We start from the raw sequence: 19,998 nt of genomic DNA, 5'->3' as shown, positions 1-19,998 counted from the left end.
TTCTGCATGAAAATCCGCGACTTTCGCGGCAAATCCGCACCTTTTTTTTGCCGCGGATTTGCCGCGGATTTACCGCGGATTTGCCGCGGAATTGCCGCGGATTTTGATGCAGATTTTTTTTTTCTTTTTCCCAATTCTATAGCCAAAATCCGCACCAAAATCCGCAACAATAATTGACATGCTGCAGATTTTTCCGGATCAAAATCCGCGGCAAATCCGCCGCGGAAAAATCCGCAGCATGGACACAGCATTTCCAAAATGCCATTGAAATGGCTGGGAAGTGCCGCTGCTGCAGATTTTCAGGAAATCCGCGGTAAATCCGCGATAAATCCGCGGCAAAATCCGCGAGAAATCCGCAGCGTGGGCACATAGCCTTAGGCTGCACTATGTGGGCAAGGCCTTTTTCCTTCTGCTACTTTGTGTTTCTAAAAACCAGTATGTCATCTTTATCTAAAAAAAGTGAGTACACCCTCAGTGAGCTATCGCTACTTACAGCTAGAATAATGTAGATAAGATTTTTTTTCTTTTTGTTTTATGTCTTGCTGCCTCCTCTGCCTTTGATGCTGATGCTTTTTGACCTTGTTGAATGTTGTTAGTTCAGATACCAGTTTATTATTTATGTGAACTGTTCATGTACGGGATAATTACCATTACAATCTCACCCTCTTCTGACGATCTGTCAGGGCTGAATAATTTAAAATGTACTACTGGGGCTGTAATAAATCCAAGTCAGTGGAAATATATCTTAGCAAACATGAAGTCCCCGCTCTAAAATCCACAGCACAAGAACAGGGAAATTATTACATAGACGGGAAAAAGCAGAAATGTACGGTTTTTTTTTCTTTTATCTAGCACTCTGTGCTAACAGCATGACGTCACCTTACACATCACAGGATGGCGATCCTAGTATTCACCTACCAGTAATCACTAATGATCTTATAGGGAATCTGTCACTACGCAGACCCCTTTAACAAAGAAGCATCTATAAGATGTATAAGAGTCTTTTATGTTGCCTTCAGAAGCGTGCCCTGTAATCTAATTGCTATGACTTCCTGCCTAATTGGACTTTTACTGTAGGGGACGAAACATGGCTGATTTGTTGCCAAATTTTCCCAAAATGTCTCATACAGCTGAATAGGAATTACAGAAATCTGTGTACAAGTCTCAGAAGTAACCGCATCCAGGTGTACATTTACATTACATTATACATTAACATTTGCAGAACATTCTTACACATGTGAACATGACTTTACATATCAAATACTCAATTACTGTATGTACCATTTAGTTTTTAGTTGAGCCTTAAAGGGGCAATGCCAAGATCATATACCAATATGTATTAGATGTGAAAATAATAGTAAATAACTCCAATTAGAAATGTAGTATAGTTCTCCTGATTAGACATGCCACTCTCCTCATGTGCAGGGCATTGCAGTAGCTTAGTTATCTATGGTTAGGATAACTCCTATAGTGACAGTTAGTTGCTCATGTTCATAATCATGGGCTACAATGCCCTGCACATGAAGAAACATACGTATGTAATCAGGAGAACTATACTACATTTCTAATTGCAGATATTTGCTAATAGTTACATAGTAAGCATTCACAAATACCTGCTATTAGAAATGTAGTATAATTCTCCTGATTAGATATGCCACTTTCCTCATGTGCAGGGCATTGCAGAAGCTTAGATGTATCTATGATTATGACCACTTCTATAGTGACAGTTGCTCATGTTCGTAATCAAGGGGTACAATGCCCTGCACATGAAGTAACATACGTATGTAATCAGGAGAACTATACTACATTTCTAATTGTAGGTATTTGCTAATAGTTACATAGTAAGCATTCACAAATACCTGCGATTAGAAATGTAGTATAGTACTCCTGATTAGATATGCCACTCTCCTCATGTACAGGGCATTGCAGAAGCTTAGATGAATCTATGATTATGACCACTTCTATAGTGACAGTTAGTTGCTCATGTTCGTAATCAAGGGGTACAATGCCCTGCACATGAAGTAAGATACGTATGTAATCAGAACTATACTACACTTCTAATTGCAGGTACTTGCTAATAATTACATACTAAAGATTAACAAATACCTGCGATTAGAAATGTAGTATAGTACTCCTGATTAGCTATGCCACTCTCCTCATGTAAAGGGCATTACAGTAGCTTAGGTATCGATGGTTATGATGACCACTTCTATAGCGACAGTTAGTTACTCATGGTCGTAATCATGGGGTACAATGCCCTAAACATGAAGTAAAATGCATAGGCAATCAGGAGAACTATACTCCATTTCTAATTGCAGGTATTTGCTAATCGTTACATAGTAAGAATTAACAAATACCTGCAATTAGAAATGTAGTATAGTTCTCCTGATTAGCTATGACACTCTCCTCATGTGCAGGGCATTGCAGTAGCTTAGGTATCTATGGTTATGATGACCACTTCTATAGTGACAGTTAATTAGTTGCTAATGGCTGTAATCATGGGCTACAATGCCACATGAAGTAAGATACATAGGTAATCAGGAGAACTATACTACATTTTTAACTGCACATATTTGCTATTAGTTACATAGTAAGTTGCAGGTATCTGCTAATATTATTATTATTACACCTACTGCATATTGGGATAGGATCTTGGAGATAAGAATACCTTTTTTAACATAAGTTAGCAGAAATAACTACTTCTTTTGCATATGTATACAGTATATTATATATATATATATATATATATATATATACATATATATATATAGATATATATTTACTATATATAGGAATTTATATATCTTTGCATTAGGAAATATTTACAGCTTCCTATTATAAATGCATTTCTCCTTTAAAATCTGTTATATCTTTCATATTATGACATAGTCCCCTCCGAGAGTGTAAATGAGTTCTTGAAAAGAGTGGAAAGGGACTGAGTATGGGGGTGGAGTGAATGTGGTCCATGTCCCAGGTGCCGCAGGTGAGGAAGGGGAACAAACAAGTAATTTTGCCTTAGCAGGGTATTTAGATTTAAGTTAGGGCAGCAAACAAAATATTTGCCCCAGGAGAAAGAAATCCCAGCTACATCTCTAAGATAACATGGCCTGTTGTTTGAATTTTGTGTACAATGTCATTTTTATCAATTTTGGCATTTTTTTCATATCACGATCTTTGTAAAAAAACAAAAATAGAAATCTTGAAATGTTCACACTGGCCACTGTTACTGATTCACAAAGTGTTCTTTCAGGAAGACTTGTCAGGAGTCTCATTATCATCACAGGCAGGATTACAATGACAGGTACCATGTCTAAGCACAGCTGATAGCACAGAATTCACCATTCACTTGAGATAATGCTTTAATACAAAAGATATTGACTGAGTCGGTCTATTGCTGCTAATGCACTTGTGGATTTTCTGAAACAACAGGAAGAAAGAGTTGAGAATAGCCCCAGTGACTGGTGTGAACATTGCAACATTTAAAAAAAAAAAAAAAAAAATCGAAAATAAAAAAAAAATCAATACTAATTGTGAAAAGAAAAAAAAATACCACAATAAAAAAAAATATTAATTAAATAATTAACAATTATTGATGATTGATGACTATTGATGATTTTCTGATTACACATTCTCTTTAATGTGACAGAGATTTTCTCATTAATCCAAAAGCATTTTTTCTTCAAATCTGAATTGCATTTTTTCTTGACGAAAAATAGTTTTTATAAGATGCATTTAGATTTCTGGTGTTTTATCAAACCACAGTATGCTCCAGGTATGTTTGGGGTTTTTTTTTTCTTCACTGGACCTGAAAAATATTAGAAAAAAAACTTCTGCTGTTAACGTTATGAATTGTTGAAATTCAAAAATTCGAAATTTAAAGGCATCTGTTAGACTATAAGATAAAAAAAAAAGTGAAAAAAAACCCCACACAAGGATTTATCCTAAATGTTGCACAGCTGCACCTTGAAGGCTGAGGATACATAGGCCTGGCACCGGTCACACGGCCAGACATCGCTGTATGCTTGGTGCTACGTGCAAGTGAATGGAGTCACATTCCAACCACAACCTACGCAAGTCACAAAAAATCTATCTGGTTTCTCATTGCCAATTGATTGATGCTGGTCACAATATCACCCCATTCGGCCACATTATGCTTTGATGTATCAGCGGCAAACAGTGATCTTTTGCCTCGCAATCTGTGCCGTGGCCAAAGTTGCCCACTATTTCATCTATCTGATTAGAGAGCTATCAAACATTTGGGTAACTATTATGAGTTGAGTTATGAACAGTATTTGGGGTTGGCATTCTGGGTGACATGTTTTCCGGGGGTGGGGGGCTATTGTGGCTTCACCATATCCAATCAATGGCAAACAATTCCTTATCTGATCTTCAAAAAAGTGGCTCTGCAGTGGCTGTTGTATGTATTATATAAAATATTACTAACATGCATTAATCATTTGAGTAAAAGGGACAAGATTAGCGAAATCCGCAATTTCTGCCATTGTCACAGCACGGGAGAGGAGGCTGCAACAAGACAAACAAGGGGTACACCGAGGACACTTTAACAACAGAGGACCCTAGAACTAATGAGAGGGAGATGAACACCTCCGTCACTTACCTACCACTGTACCCTACACTCCTACCCAGTCCCTATACAGGTTCCTCACCTGTTGCTGAGCAGCAACCTGAAGCCCTCATTGACCCTACAATAGTCCTTGCTAGTGAGTTGGCAGGTAAGAGACGCTAGCCCCACCACTGCACTAAACCAACACATCGAAGAAGAAAGACAGACAGGGGGAAAACAGTACAACAGATTGCTACAGTCATCACCAACACTGCAGCCAACACTGCAATTTTAAGAGGGTTTCAGCAACTCCTTCCACCTCAAAGCCCAGCATCCAAATGGCAAAGAGAGTAACCGAAACCCTCTGCTGGTAGCAGAGGGTATATAAGGGGACTAGGAGTGGTCCCAAATCAGAAACACCTGAGATGGTAATGAGACTGCTTGCTGGCAAGGAATACTAACACTAACCCTGCCAAAGGAAAGGAAAACATGTTTAATATTGAGTGCAAGAATGGAAATGACTCTCAAGTCCTGAATTTGTCACTAGTCTTATAATGCAGAGAGAAAGCTGTGACTGCCATATGGACCATAGGTGAAAAATTGCACATGTGCATACTGTATTGGCTAGCCTGGGTCATTGTGGTGCCCATGTGCAGTGTGTAGAACCAGCACATTGACTGAAAAGCCATGACCTTGGCCGCGTGCTGGTGTATGTGGAGGAGGGAGACGTTTGATCTTTGGAGACCCCCATATCTCCAGTGAAACTGCAGGGAAATGTAGCTTTCTACAGGGTTCATTGAAATCAGTGTGTGACCATTGTCTATAATGGATGCGGATGGGGGTCTGGAGTTAACAGTCCTTCTAGACAATTGGTGTTTTTTATTTTGGGGACTTTGTGTCATTACCATCCCATATATTTACCAATTTTCTGGCAGTAAATGGACTCTTCATAATTACATTGAAGAGATGTCTACATCCAGTATAGATCTATATAGTCCTCTACCGTCGGCACATTTAATATGTAAGAATGACTGCAAATAACAGGCCATTATTTAATCCTCGAGTCTTGTCTCTCACAGTTCACAGCGGTCAATTGAGCATTGTGCTGCTTTCTGCTCATGTTTTGTATGACGGCATGCTGCGCAGAGAGGCAGTTGGAGGATTAAAGAGTGTGTTGGTTTTATTCTTTTTCCATGGTTTATTTTTAAGAACATCTCCCAATTACGGAGAACATCTCATTGTGCATTTTACAAATACCAATTCTGACAATTCTGAACTTTCTTTGTTCTTATTATTGTGTTATTAGCATATAATGCCTTTTGTAATCCATCAGTCAGTAGACTAAGGCTGGTGTCACACTAAGCGACAGCGACAACGACGTCGCTGTTACGTCACCATTTTCGGTGACGTAACAGCGACCTTGTAAGTCGCTGTTATGATCGCTGCTTAGCTGTCAAACACAGCAGAAGCAGCGATCATAAGGTCGCTGTGCTACATGTGCAGAGAGCAGGGAGCCGCGCTTAGCGCTGGCTCCTTGCTCTCCTAGGTACAGTACACATCGGGTTAATTAACCCGATGTGTGCTGCAGCTACATGTCACAGTGCAGAGAGCAGGGAGCCGCGCGCACTGCTTAGCGCTGGCTCCTTGCTCTCCTTGCTACAGTATACATCGGGTTAATTACCCGATGCATACTGCAGCCACATGTCACAGTGCAGGAGCCGGCACTGGCAGCAAGAGCGGAGGCTGGTAACCAGCGTAAACATCGGGTAACCAGGGAAAGGTCTTCCCTTGGTTACCCGATGTTTACGCTGGTTACAGCTTACCGCAGCTGCCAGTGCCGGCTCCTGATCGCTTCATTTCGTCGCTCTCTCGCTGTCACACACAGCGATGTGTGTGTCACAGCGGGAGAGTGACGACCAAAAAATGAAGCTGGACATTCAGCAACGACCGGCGACCTCACAGCAGGGGCCAGGTCGTTGCTGGATGTCACACACAGCGACAGCGACGGGACGTCGCTGCAACATCACAGAAAATGGTGACGTAGCAGCGACGTCGTTGTCGTCGTCGTTATGTGTGACACCAGCTTTAGGGCTCATTCAGACGTCCGTGTACATCAGTCCGATCTCACACCTCAATGAACGGACTGGCCGCGGATCTCTGACCCAAACTCATAAGCCTCTTATATGCCGGAGTTTGGCTTGGGAGACCCTCGGCCAGTCAGTTCATTGAGGTGCGAGATCGGTCCCATGTGTATAGATGTCTGAATAAGCCCTTTACAGAAAATAGAGGTCGAGCCAAAGGATAGCTTCATTCATTTATCCAGTTTAACAAGTTTTTGATTATTTTGTGCATAATGAACTGATCTCACATCTTTTGTAATACACATGTAGACAGTGCTGCCCATGTACCTGCAGACCAAAGCCTCAATCAGATGTCCAGTTTTTTACCTATGAGTGCTACCCATGGTTTTCTTGATAGCACTTGTACCTGTGATATCTATGGGGTCAGTCACATGTCTGTGATTTTTCTCGGGAAAATTGAGAAATACCTGATTTTGAGCTAAAGGATGGATCAAAGTCAGCAATGCAAGTCTATAGGTCCATGAAAAAATGAGATATCCAATTTTCACGGACTGTCAGAATAGAGAAGATGGAGAAACTTTTTTTCCACACATATGAGAAAAAGTGATTACTCAGATCACTCTCTGATTAAAGTTTGATCTAAAAAATATCAGTTCTTGTTATACGTGGAAAAATCGGACGTCTGAATAAAGCCTAGTTGGTAGACATATCCCATGCTTAAACTCAATGGCATAACGATATAGGTACCATAGAGGCAGGCCATCTGATGGCTTTAGGACCTTTTCATCATTCTAGTTTGGTCTCATCATTGGTGGTGATAATGGGTGGCAAAAAAAACCCCCCAAACAGATGTGGTCTCCACAAGTGTTTGTAACGCCTGCCTGGATCCACAGACTCAGATGGGCTGTAATGGACAGGCTAGAGAGAAGCCACTCACCAAGCAGGAACACCAGAACCCTGAAACCCTTTAACCCCTGTACAGGGATTTGGAATTACACAGGGCCCTGGAGATCACTACCTGTGGAAGGCTGCAGTCTGAGAGAGTAGTTGTCAGGCAGGATCAAACCAGGAATTGTGGAACAGGGACAGAATCGGCAGGCAAGGACATAATCAGAAACAAGCAGAGGTCAAAACCGGATCGGGCAGCGAGGTACAAAAACAGCAGGCAGGAGGCGTAGTTAGGAAACAAGCGGTAATCAGCACACCAAATCACAGAGCAGGACGAAACAGGAGCCAGATTTTTAGAACTATCTCTGGCAGAGGTCAGCCGACAGGAGGGGCATTAAAAAGGGTGTGGTGTCTTCCTATAGGCTGTAGCTGAATGATGGTACCTCAGCTGGGAGACACCTGCCACCTACAGTCAGCCAGTGGCACTGCAGATCCCCAGGAAACCCAGACCAGTGGATGAGCGGAGCCTGCGCCCACCGGCGCCGCTGGCATCGACTCCTCTCCCATCACCAGCACTATCCACGGCAGGAACAAGGTGTCGCCTGGCGATCGGAGTAGAAGTCGATGGAGGGGACTCCGGTGGTGACGTAACAGTGTTCCAATATAGAGAAAACAGTACTGGTATTCTCATAATGTCCTGGTGGTTAGGAGTGTTTGGTGTCAAGCAACAATTGAAAGGTTTTTCTTTACTGTCTGTGCTATTGGGTAAGCATACTCTATGATTGCCACTCTGAACATTTTTATCTTTTTTTTTTTTTTTTATTTAACTATTCAGGAGAACCTCTTTATTATTTTAATATTGAGGCCAAATTCAGATATTTGAGTGCGGGTCTTAATTTCATTCCCTGGCTGTGCGTCTCCTCCTAGCCTCATTGCCTAGTCCAGAAATCATGTCCATATTCACACCATGAACCTCAGACATCTAAATTCACTCTGATTGTGTAAGTCTATTTAGAATAAAACTATTGTTTTTAGTTCTGGGACTACAATGATTTTTGAAAACTTACAAAATACATTCCGGAGGGCAACGGTATGCAAGAACGTGAATCTGTTTCATATTCTAGGAAGAAAAAGAACTAAAAGTCATTGAGGGAAATTTATGAAACTGTCTAAAAAAGTAACTGTCTTCTTTGCCGAAAACAATCAATCACAGCACAGCTTACATTTCATATTCTCCTTCGTATAATGAAAGTTGTGATATGATTAGTTGCTTTCAGCAACAAATACCGTTTTTCTTTTAGACAGCATCATAAATCCTTGGCATGGTGCCTAGTCACTATTTTTCTGTTTGCCCTCAACCATTGATTTTTTGGCATCTGCACTTTTTCAAATGCAGATGCATCTCAATAAATTAGAATATCTTCAAAAAGTTAATTTCAGTAACTCAATACTAAAAATGAAAAGCATATATTATATAGAATCATTACAAACAGAATGATCTATGTCAATTGTTTACTACTGCTAATGTTGATGATTATGGCTTACAGCCAATGAAAACCCAAAAATCATTAACTCAGAAAATTAAAATAATTACCACAAAAAACCTGCAAAGGCTTCCTAAGCGTGTAAATGGTCCCTTAGGCCCCCTTCACACGTCCGTGAAAATCACACACATGTTTCACGGACGTGTCAGTGGTGTGTATTGCCCTCGGTGAGCCGTGTTTATGGCACTACGTGTGTTCTCCGTGTGTTATCCGTGATAACACACAGAGAACAAGACCTTTCAACTCACCTGTCCCTGGCGTCGCTGTCCGTGGTGCTGATCTTTGGTCTCCGGTCCTGCCGACTCCCCGCTGCTGCTGCTTCCGGCCGCAGTGAAGTGAATATTCAATGAGCATAATGAGCCGCGGTCGGCAGCAAGAGGCAGCAGCGGCAGAGACAGGAGGGCTGGAGAAGGTGAGTAAAGATTTGTTATTTTTTTCTCTGACACATGAGTTTTCTCTGTCACACGGGATCGCATCCACACTACATCCGTGTGGTCCATATGCAGGCCGTGTGACACCCGTGATGCCGGAGAAAACGTAGACATGTCTACGTGTGGAACACACGGACACGCGTATGCTCCACACGTACACACGTTCCATGGCAAAACACGCACGTGTGCGCAAACCCATTCATTTTAATGGGTCTACGTGTGCCCGTGTCTCCGGTACGTGCAGGAATGGACCTAACACGTACCGGAGACACGTGCGTGTGAAGGGTGCCTTAGTCTGGTTCAGTAGGCTACAAAATCAGGGTGAAGACTGCTGACTTGACAGATGTCCAGAAGGCAGTCATTAACACACTCCACAATGAGGGTAAGCCACAAAAGGTCATTGCTAAAGAAGCTGGCTCTTCACAGAGTGCTGTATCCAAGCATATTAATGGAAAGTTGAGTGGAAGGAAAAAGTGTGGTAGAAAAAGGTGCACAAGCATTTTTTCAGTTAGTCTTATATCTTATTCTAATTTTCTGAGATAATGACTTTTGGGTTTTCATTGGCTGTAAGCCATAATCATCATTAACAGAGATAAACACTTGAAATAGATCCCTCTGTGTGTAATGGCTCTATATAATTTATGTGTTTCCCTTTTTGTATTAAATTACTGAAATAAATTAACTTTTTGATGATGTTCTAATTTATTGAGATCCATCTGTATATCTCATGGACCAAGCCGGGGTGTAATTACATCACATGTATACGCAGCACTCTTTGCATAAATTGTGAATTTTTTCAAGCTTCTATTACTAAAAGGGAAAATTTGTATGATGGTTTCTTAGCTATAAATGAGCTCTTATTAGAAAATCTTTGAACTCCCTAAAAGCGTTGGATTTGATGTTTAGAGGAAGAATATTGTTAATATTGGACACTAGTATGATTCGATTGAGAGAAATTAGCACCAAGTGTCAAATAGTCTGGCTGTTACCTTATACCGACTGGTTTACGAAAAAATGCCTCAAGATAGCCTATTGTATGTTTGCGCATATTACAACTGAAAATGTCTTATAACTTAAAAGCTTAAAAGGTTAGTAAGATTTCTTGTAAAAATATGGATTTTCAATTCTCAGAATATGCGCTGTGTTTATACAAGGTTTTATGTTTCTAGCTGAATAATGAAGATTAGAGAAAATGTAAGTTGAAAAATCCCAGAGGGCCATCGGGGACTGCCGACTGTGTGAGGAAGCTCATTATGTCCGACAAAAATGTGCTTATCCATAATACTAACATTTTCATGTTTACTTTGCAAAGAAGGAGAAAACATGAATTGAGGGTCCCTTTAAATGACTTAAGTGGGCTTTACACACTGCAATATCGGTCCAGATATCGCTAGCGTGGGTACCCGCCCCCATCTGTTGCGCGACACGGGCAAATCGCTGCCCGTGGCGCACAACATCGCCCAGACCCGTCACACATACTTACCTGCCCGGCGACGTCGCTGTGACCGTGCGGCGTCACAGCGACGTCACTGAGCGGCCGCCCAATAGCAGCGGAGGGGCGGAGCTGAGCGAGACGTAACATCCCGCCCACCTCCTTCCTTCCGCATAGCGGCCGGGACGCAGGTAAGTAGAGCTTCCTCGTTCCTGCGGTGTCACACGGAGCGATGTGTGCTGCCGCAGGAACGAGGAACAACCTCGTTACTGCTGAAGTAATGATTTTTGAGAATGGACCCCCATGTCACCGATGAGCGATATTGCACGTTTTTGCAACAATGCAAAATCGCTCATCGGTGTCACACGCAACGGCATCGCTAATGCGGCCGGATGTGCGTCACCAATTCCGTGACCCCAACGAGTTCGCATTAGCGATGTCGTAACGTGTAAAGCCCCCTTAAGTCTATAATATGAAGTATATACTGCTATTCCTAGACCAATGGTTTACATGACAGCTTTAAAAGGAATGTGTCACCTATAGGGATGAGTAAACCCAGGGAAATTTGGGTTCTCCGGGTTCGGCTGGACTTTAGTAAAAAGTACAGTTTGGGACCCGGAGTTGACCCGAACTTAATCCAGAGCCCCCAAACCCAATAAAAGTCAATGGAGACTCAAACCTCTGTGAAATGGCCATATTAAGGGCTAGGGGGCTGCAAAAGGAAGCAAAATGGGGCAATTGCCTTGCAAAAAATGTGGATAGGCAATAAATTTTAAAAAATGACATGCGGGACCTGCCTATTTTTGATAACCGGTGCAGGTAAAGCAGACCTGCAACCATCAACTATTAGCTTTACTTTAACTGGTTATCAAAAATAGAGGATATCCCATGCTGTTTTTTTTAAATAATTTAAGTAAATCATTTAAAAAAAATAAATCATGTGGAATCTGGCCTATTTTTGATACCCAGCCAAGGTAAAGTAGACAGCTGGGGCTGGTATTATCAGGCTGGGAAGCTTATGGTTTATTGGGCCAATCCCAGCCTAAAAATAGCAGCCCACAGCCTACCCAGAAGTTGCGCATCCATTAAATGCCTGGCTCTTCCCAATTGCCCTGGTGCAATGGCAATTGGGGTAATAATTTTGCGGTTGAGGTCAACTGTGAATTGACAGCTGGCATCAATCCCAGGGGTAAGTAATGGATAGGCGTCTATCAGACACCCACATTACTAACCCAGTAAGTATAGAGTTAAAAAAAAACAACCTTTTTTTTTAAATTCTGTGTTCCAGTCTGAGACTCAGACACCCGGTGTCCAGTGCAAACTCCGAACTTTACCATTCAGTTTCTCTCATCACTAGTCGCCTATACATTTAATCATTAACAATAGATGCTAATATAGAACATATTCCTTTTATAGCCTTCTTTATTTTCTGATTTTAGATTGCTTCTTTGTTTCTGTAAATGATGATGAGGGAAGCCATTTTGCCTGAGCTGTTGTTAACAGCACTCACAGATTTGTTTATAGCAGCCACATGCTTCATAAGAGCCTGCAGACTGGAAATATTCACTTACCGTATTTTTTTAATCATAAAACACACTTTTCCACCAAAAAATTTGGGAGGAAATTAGAATGTGTGTCTTATAAGCCGAGTGTAGCTTATCAGGGGATGGTGGAGAGGGGTCACAGGAGGCAGGGGCGATACTGGGGGCTGTGCGCCGTTCTGTGGGCAGTGCTGATGCTGCGGGCAGTGCTGATTCTAATGTCGGGCTCTGCTGGGGGTGAGGCAGGGACCATCCTTAAAATATTGTCGGTGCGGGCTTCAAATAATGGTCCCAGAGTTGTCGCGTGCACAGATTGAGCTCTTGGCTCAAGATCTCATTTCCGGTCCATTGATTCTCCAGCAGCGGACTTAAGGAAAATGGTGCCCGGAAATGGCGCGTGCACAGATGCTCAATCTGCTCCACACGCGCCAACTCCGGGCAACATTTCTTTGAAGCCCGCACTGCCGACAGTTTCTGGATGCTCCTGCCTCACAGCGCCCGCAGTGAGCATCCGGGACACCGACCGCACCGCCTGCCCTACTCCAGCACCTCCCCTGCCTCCTGTGACTTCGCTCCACTACCGCTGCCACCTCTCCCCGGTAAGACACCACCGGATTATAAGACGGACCACATTTTTTTTTTTACCTTTTTTTTTCCTCTAAGTTTGGGGTGCGTTTTATAATCTAGTGCGTCTTATAAAATGAAAAATACAGTACTTCTATAGTAAAGTGTTGTGGGCATGCTCTGTAATCTGTGCAGAGGTCATTGTGCAGAGAGGGGAAGCAGGTGAGTTGTACAAATCATGTGTTGTGAATGGAAGATCCTGTGCTATCTACTGTATATATAAGCGGTTCACTTTATTAAAATCCTTCTTGTATTGATAAAGAGGTGACGACTGAAAAGTGATAATCATATAACGGTCTATTATGAGGTTCAGTGACCAGATTTTTTTTAATATAGATAATGTCACAGAAAATAAAAAAAATAAAAAAAAATCTTAAAAATATGTTTCAAATAAAACTGTGAATTAAGCAATAGGTCGCATTCTGATGACACATATCTTTTAAAAATGTTCTACTCTAAAAAGAAATACATTAGAGCTACATGTCCCCCCTTTTGGCTATACCTGAGGCAGTGTAACATTGCCAAGGTCATCGTCAGCTTCTGCTGCTTATTTGCAACTATCACGCCACGCTGAAATTAACAAGTACGTGAAATAAAAAAGGATATCATACCACAATGGTCCGGATCATGCAAATAATTGATGTTCATTGACAGGTTTGACCTATTTTGTAAAATGAACTGGCACCTAGTAAAATGTGTTATGCCATGCTGATGACATTTGTTACTTTGTATTCCTCAAAAAATTGTAAAGTGTTTGCTATTTACTGCAGAGCAAAGGTGGAGAATGGCAGCCTGAATAGGTTTGTTAATCAGTGAGTTCAGGACCCTCAGCTCTCAGCCAGAACAGAAACTGTTACAGAGTTTATTTCTATCTCTGGAGAACCCAGCACATCAATGCATTACAATGGTCAGTCTATTAATTCAGTAGGCTAAGGGCGGCTTTGCACATTGCAACATCGCACGTGCGATGTCCGTGGGGTCAAATCGAAAGTGACGCACATCTGGCGTCACTTTCGACATCGTAGTGTGTAAATCCTAGATGATACGATTAACGAGCGCAAAAGCGTCGTTATCGTATTATCTCTGTAGGCTCCGACTTTTTCAAAATTACGCTGCCGCGAGAGTACGATGTGGTTCCTCGTTCCTGCGGCAGCACATATCGCTGTGTATGAAGCCGCAGGAGCGAGGAACATCACCTTACCTGCCGCCAGCAGCTATACGGAAGGAAGAATGTGGGCGGGATTGTTTACATCCTGCTCATTTCCGCCCCTCCACTTTCATTGGCTGCCTGCCGTGTGACGTCGCTTTGACGTTGTACGACCCGCCCCCTTAGGAAGGAGGCGGGGCGCCGGCCAGAGCGACGTCGTAGGACAGGTGAGTGCATGTGAAGCTGGCGTAGCGATAATGTTCGCTACGCCAGGAATCACAAGATATCACTGATGCGACGGGGGCGGGGACTATCGCGTGCGACATCGCAGCATCGCTTGCGATGTCGCAACGTGCAAAGCCCGCCTAAGGCTAAGTTCACACATCAGTTTTTTTCTGTCTGGTCGAATCCGGCTCAAAAACCTATGCAACGGATGCGACGAAAAAAACAGATGCGTTGCAAAAGGTTTTCCATGCGGCCCGTCCTTTTTTTGCCGGATCCGGTTTGATACTGAGCATGCGCAGTTCAAAAAACTGCATCCGGCGGCCGGATGCGTTTTTTTGCCACAGGACGCCGAATCCGGCGTCCATAGGCTTGCATTGTAGATGGCGCCGCATTGCGCCGGATCCGGCACGATGCGTTTTTTTCGCCGCAGCAAAAAACGCAGCATGCAACGTTTTATCCAGCCACCTCACAGGCTAAATATGCCGCATACGGCAAAAAACGGACGCAACGCAAGGCCATGCGGCACAATCTGGCGCTATTGCAAGTTTATGGGGGAAAAACCGGATGCGGCGACAGCTGTTTCTCAGAAAAGCGCCGGATTGTGCCGCACAGCAAAAACCTGATGTGTGAACATACCCTAAGCGTAATGCTTCAGTTCTCCTGTGGTGGCGCTGCAAACATTTGCAGACATATTTTGAGACAATTTTCTGCAGGTCACTAGACGCCCTAGCAGTGGCATATCCTGTAGTTAAAGCAGACAACCCCTTTAAATCCTAATGCCTAAGCCTTTTAGGCCTTAAATAGGTATTCCAATCCTAGCACAATCACAGCTGACAAAGGATTGGTGGCCACTGGTGGCCAGGATTAGGAAACATCCGTGGTACAATGCCCCTACAGCATCTTCTTACTATAGAATCATAGTCCCATTTCAGCTTTGCATGGCTCTGATGCAATTACTCTTTAAGATGATAGATCTTCTGTTTTTTCATCATTGCATTTTAATAATCATATACTTTTAAGTTATGCTGATGTATATGTTTATTCTTTTTTTCCCACAGTTTATATATATATATATATATATATATATATATATACACACACACACACACAGTGCAGACCAAAAGTTTGGACACACCTCCTCATTCAAAGAGTTTTCTTTATTTTCAGGATTTTGAAAATTGTAGATTCACATTGAAGGCATCAAAACCATGAATTAACACATGTGGAATGAAATGCTTAACAAAAAAGTGTGAAACAATTGAAAATGTGTCTTATATTCTAGGTTCTTCAAAGTAGCCATCTTTTGATTTGGTTACTGCTTTGCACACTCTTGGCATCCTCTTGATGAGCTTCAAGAGGTAGTCACCGGAAATGGTCTTCCAACAGTCTTGAAGGAGTTCCCAGAGATGCTTAGCACTTGTTGGCCCTTTTGCCTTCACTCTGCGGTCCAACTCACCCCAAACCATCTCGATTGGGTTCAGGTCTGGTGACTGTGGAGGCCAGGTCATCTGGCGTAGCACCCCATCACTCTCCTTTTTAGTCAAATAGCCCTTACACAGCCTGGAGGTGTGTATGAGGTCATTGTCCTGTTGGAAAATAATTGATGGTCCAACTAAACGCAAATCGGATGGAATAGCATGCCGCTGCAAGATGCTGTGGTAGCCATGCTGGTTCAGTATGCCTTCAGTTTTGAATAAATGCCCAATAGTGTCACCAGCAAAGCACCCCCACACCATCACACCTCCTCCTCCTCCATGCTTCAAGGCATGTAGAGTCCATCCGTTACCCTTTTCTGCGTCGCACAAAGACACGGTGGTTGGATTCAAAGATTTCAAATTTGGACTCATCAGACCAAAGCACAGATTTCCACTGATCTAATGTCCATTCCTTGTGTTCTTTAGCCCAAACAAGTCTCTTCTGCTTGTTGCCTGTCCTTAGCAGTGGTTTCCTAGCAGCTATTTTACCATGAAAGCCTGCTGCACAAAGTTTCCTCTTAACAGTTGTTCTAGAGATGTGTCTGCTGCTAGAACTCTGTGTGTAGCATTGACCTGGTCTCTAATCTGAGCTGCTGTTAACCTGCGATTTTCTGAGGCTGGTGACTCGGATAAACTTATCCTCTGCAGCAGAGGTGACTATTGGTCTTCCTTTCCTGGGGCGGTCCTCATGTGAGCCAGTTTTTTTGTAGTGTTTGATGGATTTTGCCACTGCATTTGGGGACACTTTCAAAGTTATCCCAATTTTTCGGACTGTTTGACCTTCATTTCTTAAAGTAATGATGGCCACTCGTTTTTCTTTACTTACCTGCTTTTTTTTGCCATAATGCAAATTCTAACAGTCTATTCAGTAGGACTATCAGCTGTGTATCCACCAGACGTCTGCACAACACAACTGATGGTCCCAACCCAATTTATAAGGCAAGAAATCCCACTTATTAAACCTGACAGGGCACACCGGTGAAGTGAAAACCATTTCCGGTGACTACCTCTTGAAGTTCATCAAGAGAATGCCAAGAGTGTGCAAAGCAGTAATCAAAGCAAAAGGTGAAGGTACTTTGAAGAACCTAGACTATAAGACATATTATCAGTTGTTTCACAATTTTTTGTTAAGTATTTTATTCCACGTGTTAATTCATAGTTTTGATGCCTTCAATGTGAATCTATAATTTTCAGTCATGAAAATAAAGAAAACTCTTCGAATGAGAAGGTGTGTCCAAACTTTTGGTCTGTACTGTGTATGCATATATATATATATATATATATATATATATATATTAAATATATTAACTGAGGGAAAAAAAAGAATAAACATATACATCGGCATAATTTACCAGTATATGATTATTAAAATGCAATGATGAAAAAACAGAAGATCTATCATCTTAAAGAGTAATTGCATCAGAGCCATGCAAAGCTGAAATGGGACTATGATTCTATAGTAAGAAGATGCTGTAGGGGCATTGTACCACGGATGTTTCCTAATCCTGGCCACCAGTGGCCACCAATCCTTTGTCAGCTGTGATTGTACTAGGATTGGAATACCTACTTAAGGCCTAAAAGGCTTGGGCATTAGGATTTATACACTTCATATACAGTGTCTTGCGAAAGTATTTGGCCCCCTTGAATTTGTCAACCTTTACCCACATTTCAGGCTTCAAACATAAAGATAAAACATTTTAACTTAATGGTGAAGAATCAACAAGTGGGACACAATTGTGAAGGTGAACGATATTTATTGCTTATTTTAAACTTTTATAAAAAAAATAATAAACTGAAAATTGGGGCGTGCAATATTATTCGTTCCCTTTACTTTCAGTACAGCAAAGTCACTCCAGAAGTTATTGAGGATCTCTGAATGATCCAATGTTGTCCTAAATGACTGATGATGATAAATATAAGCCACCTGTGTGTAATCAAGTCTCCGTATAAATGCACCTGCTCTATGATATTCTTAGTCTTCTGTTTAAAGCACAGAGAGCATGATGAAGACCAAGGAACACAACAGGCAGGTCCGTGATACTGTTGTGGAGAAGTTTAAAGCCGAATTTGGTTATAAAAAGATTTCCAAAACTTTAACATCCCAAGGAGCACTGTGCAAGCGATCATATTGAAATGAAAGGAGTATCATACTACTGCAAATCTACCAAGATCCGGCCGTCCATGAAAACTTTCATCTCAAACAAGGAGAAGATTGATCAGAGATGCAGCCAAGCAGTCCATGATCACTCTAGATGAACTGCAGAGATCTACAGCTGAGGTGGGAGAGTCTGACCATAGGACAACAATCAGTTGTACGCGGCACAAAGCTGGCCTTTATAGAAGAGTGGCAAGAAGAAAGCCATTTCTCAAAGATATCCATAAAAAGTGTCATTTACATTTTGCCACAAGCCACCTGGGAGACACACCAAACGTGTGGAAGAAGGTGCTCTGGTCAGATGAAACCAAAGTCAAACGATATGGAAACAATGCCAAACGATATGTTTGGCGTAAATGCAACACAGCTCATCACCCTGAACACACCATCCCCACTGTCAAACATGGTCGTGGCAGCATCATGGTTTGATCCTGCTTTTTTTCAACAGGAACAGGGAAAATGGTTAAAATTGATGGGAAGATAAATGGAGCAAAATACAGGACCATACTTCAAGAAAACCTGTTGGAGTCTGCAAAAGACCTGAGACTGGGACGGAGATTTGTCTTCTAACAAGACAATGATCCCAAACATAAAGCAAAATCTACAATGGAATGGTTCACAAATAAACGTATCTAGGTGTTAGAATAGCCAAGTCAAAGTCCAGACCTGAATCCAATCGAGAATGTGTGGAAAGAGCTGAAAACTGCTGTTCACAAACGCTCTCCATCCAATCTCACTCAGCTCCAGCTGTTTGCAGAGGAAGAATGGGCAAGAATTTCAGTCTCTCGATGTGCAAAACTGATAGAGACATACCCCAAATGACTTGCAGCTGTAATCACAGCAAAAGGTGGTGCTACAAAGTATTAACTTAAAGAGGCCGAATAATATTGCACGCCCCACTTTTCTGTTATTTATTTTTTTAAAAAGTTTAAAATAAGCAATACATTTCCTTCAACTTCACAATTGTGTCCCACTTGTTGTTGATTCTTCACCATACATTAACATTTTTATCTGTATGTTTGAGGCCTGAAAAATTCAAGGAAGCAGAATACTTTCGCAAGGCACTGTATACAGCTGTACTACCCGGCTTCGCCCGGGTTAACAAAATAGAATGTATTAACAAAAATTTATTCTGCACAGAAAAATCACAAAACAAATAGATAGAAATGTAATTATTAAAAGGCAAAAACTAAGCTAATAGAAGCATTTCACAACATATATTTCAACACCACAGATATTCCACACAGATTTAACTAAACTGGCCAAGTAATGTGCTCCGTCTGTCTCTTTACCCGTCTGTCTCTTTCCCCATCTGTCTCGTTCCCCATCTGTCTCGTTCCCCATCTGTCTCGTTCCCCGTCTGCCTGTCTCTGTCTGTCTCTTTTTTTGTCTGTCTCTATCTCTCTGTTTCTTTCCCAGGTCTGTCTCTTTCCCCATCTGTCTCCCCGTCTCTTTGTCTGTCTTTTCCTGTCTGTCTCTTTTCTTGTCTGTCTCTATTTCTCTGTCTCTTTTCCCATCTGTCTCTTTCCTCATCTGTCTCTTTCCAGGTCAGTCTCTTTCCAGGTCAGTCTCTTTCCAGGTCTGTCTCTTTCCAGGTCTGTCTCTGTCTGTCTCTTTCCAGGTCTGTCTCTTTCCAGGTCTGTCTCTTTCCAGGTCTGTCTCTTTCCAGGTCTGTCTCTTTCCCCGTCTGTCTCTGTCTCTTTCACCGTCTGTCTCTGTCTGTCTCTTTCACCGTCTGTCTCTGCCTGTCTCTTTCACTGTCTGTCTCTATCTCTCTTTCTCTTTCCCTGTCTGTCTCTCTGTCTGTCTCTCTGTCTGTTTCTCTGTCTGTCTCTCTCTATCCGTCTCCCCACCGACATCTTATTACCTCACATATAAGCTTCTTATACTA

At 42.1% G+C, this 19,998-nt stretch overlaps 1 protein-coding gene and 1 long non-coding RNA gene across 5 annotated transcripts in view; one reads left to right on the top strand and one right to left on the bottom strand.

Annotated features, from left to right (window-relative positions):
- The window catches only part of AGAP2 (ArfGAP with GTPase domain, ankyrin repeat and PH domain 2), a 547,732-nt gene that overhangs the window by 206,844 nt on the left and 320,890 nt on the right, over positions 1-19,998 (top strand). The gene's annotated exons all lie outside the window — the stretch shown is intronic.
- The window catches only part of LOC142292042 (uncharacterized), a 124,803-nt gene continuing 108,571 nt past the window's right edge, over positions 3,767-19,998 (bottom strand). The window contains exon 3 of the long non-coding RNA XR_012750569.1: positions 3,767-3,805. This is a non-coding gene — a long non-coding RNA (uncharacterized LOC142292042). The remainder of the gene's footprint in view (positions 3,806-19,998) is intronic.

This window comes from Anomaloglossus baeobatrachus, chromosome 2 (assembly GCF_048569485.1).
Source record: "Anomaloglossus baeobatrachus isolate aAnoBae1 chromosome 2, aAnoBae1.hap1, whole genome shotgun sequence".
In the NCBI taxonomy this organism is placed as follows: domain Eukaryota; kingdom Metazoa; phylum Chordata; class Amphibia; order Anura; family Aromobatidae; genus Anomaloglossus; species Anomaloglossus baeobatrachus.
Note: the sequence above shows the minus strand (reverse complement) of the source record. Positions and strands in the feature narration are given on the sequence as shown.